The sequence below is a fragment of the Palaemon carinicauda genome, chromosome 20 (genome assembly GCF_036898095.1).
Source record: "Palaemon carinicauda isolate YSFRI2023 chromosome 20, ASM3689809v2, whole genome shotgun sequence".
Classification (NCBI taxonomy): domain Eukaryota; kingdom Metazoa; phylum Arthropoda; class Malacostraca; order Decapoda; family Palaemonidae; genus Palaemon; species Palaemon carinicauda.
The window spans coordinates 124,638,171-124,640,670 of NC_090744.1; positions in this window are offsets into that span (position 1 = coordinate 124,638,171).

Genomic DNA, 2,500 nt, shown 5'->3' on the forward strand with positions numbered 1-2,500 from the left:
AGTGTGGAAAAGCGAATTGAGAAACATTATTCTCCCCAGCGAAAGGACTCTCGTCAAATCCTGTGAAATTAAGGAATGATAATTCCAGGATTCTTTTTAAGTCCATTGTACCTTTGTTGACCTGTGCATCCAATTAAGTTCTTGTTACATATTCAAATTTAGTCGTCCGCAGCTGATGTTGGAATATGATTCGTAGTAAGAATTGTAAATGTGTGTTTGCATGTATGTTTTTGTATACCTGTTTGTGTGTACATGTGTGTATACACACGGGATATTGCATGTATGGAAATGGATATAAGGAAATTCACGGGGGTAAATTTGTGAAAGTAGAGAGAGAAACTAGAGGAAATAGGAAAGTACCAAGACTTACAAATTGGATTAAGTAGGTTATGGGCTATGCAAGTGGAGGAAGTGTCAATAATAATAATAATAATAATAATAATAATAATATAGCCCCACGACTCGTGCAAAATAGCATGCTACTGGAAACGGCACATAGAGCTATATGTCTTGAGAGAGAGAGAGAGAGAGAGAGAGAGAGAGAGAGAGAGAGAGAGAGAGAGAGAGAGAGAGAGAGAGAGAGAGAGAGAATGTAAAACAGTTACAACTAGGAAAGCACTCTGAGAACGCAGACCTCAGCCACGGCAGATTATTCTTTTTTAAACCAGCTTGCCTTTCCCAGAAACAATTATAGGCGTATTTGAAGACGATGTGACAACCATGTGCGAACATGGGGTGTAGGTTAGTGTTAACCCGGTTGACCTTTTTCTCGGCCTTAACCTTGACCTTTGACCTAGAACTTTCAAATCTGGTTCACTTCCACGTCTCAACATAACAACCAATTCCTGAAAGTTTGACTAATCTATGAGTAAAATTATGGCAACGAAGTTGTTCACAAACAGGCAAATGGACAAACCGGGACGAAAACATAACCTCCTCCCAAATTCGTTGGCAGAGATAACAATGTACAGTAGCAAAGTCATACAAATGGAAGTATGTCGCGTTGAGTATTCCATGAATGAATTACCTCGGGACAAAAACCTTCGACGGATGTACTAAGATAATTTTTCGCTTCAAAATAACATTAGACCTATACTTATTATTAGAGCACATTGTATTTTTTTTCAATTTTAAATAAGATATACAATAAATATATTTTAATGATTGGTTAACGGTATCTTACAACTTTTTTTTTCGACTAACCATGGCAAACAGAGTCCCAGTTGAATGTATTTTGGTCATTTATAAATTCTTTTAATTGCTAATTATTTAATGCGATTGGAGTTTCACTGATTGCAATGACATTTTTTTTTTAATTACTACTAAGTCCTAGGGATTGCTTAGTGCAAATTAAATATTCTTTTTCCTTTTGACATATGATTTATATAAAAGATTTAGATTTTCAAATTCTGAGCAATAAATGAAAGGAAATGAAAAAATAATAAGCGATAGTAAGGAATATCGTTTAAGATGAAATTGAAAATTAAATTATTCCAAATAGTATTTCTACGCTAAAATGAATATACTGGTGCTTTCAAATAATGTATTAAAGTTTAAGAGTCACACATGAATAGTGGAGGCAAGGGACAGGACATATAATACGTGTGATCTTATTATATAAGGTACTACCGCTAGAGTTATGGGGGGTCCTTTGACTGGCCAGACAATACTACAATGAATCCTCTCTGGTTACGGTTTGCACACTATTCCATCTAATTTCTCTTCCACTTTTGTTAAAGTATTTATAGTTTATTTAGGAAATATTTAATTTAATGTTGTTACATTTCTTAAAATATTTTATTTTCCCTTGTTTCCTTTCCTCACTGGGCTATTTTCCAGGTTGGGGCCCCTGGGCTTATAGCATCCTGCTTTTCCAACTAGGGTTGTAGCTTAACAATTAATGATAATGATGATAATATGATCAGTCCCTAAGCCGTATCTCCATCAAGATAGGACCAGGAAGGGCCAGGCAATGGCTGCTGATGACTCAACCCAACTCCCGCTTCCCTAGCTCACAAGGTGGGTGAAGAACTGAGGATACAGACAATACTTGAAACTATCTAGCTTGAGCCGGGCTTGAACTCCAGTCCAGCAGATCGCTAGACAGGGATGTTTCCAATAGGTTACCGCAAAATAGAAGTGTCGTACAGGTCTACCTGTTGAGTAATCAGCAACCACTGTCTGGCTCTCCCTGGTCCTACCTTGGATAGAAAGAGAGCTTGGGCACCGATCATATGTATATATGGTCAGTCTCTAAGGCATTATCACTGTCCCATACCACTGCTATTCGTGAGCGACCTTTAAACCTTTAAACCTTTCCTCACTGGGCTATTTTCCCTGTTGGAGCCCTCGAGCTTATAGCATCTTGCTTTTCCAACTAGGGTTGTAGCTTAGTTAGTAATAATAATATTAATAATAATAATAATAATATTATTATTATTATTATTATTATTATTATTATTATTATTATTATTATTATTAAATGCTAAGCTACAACCCT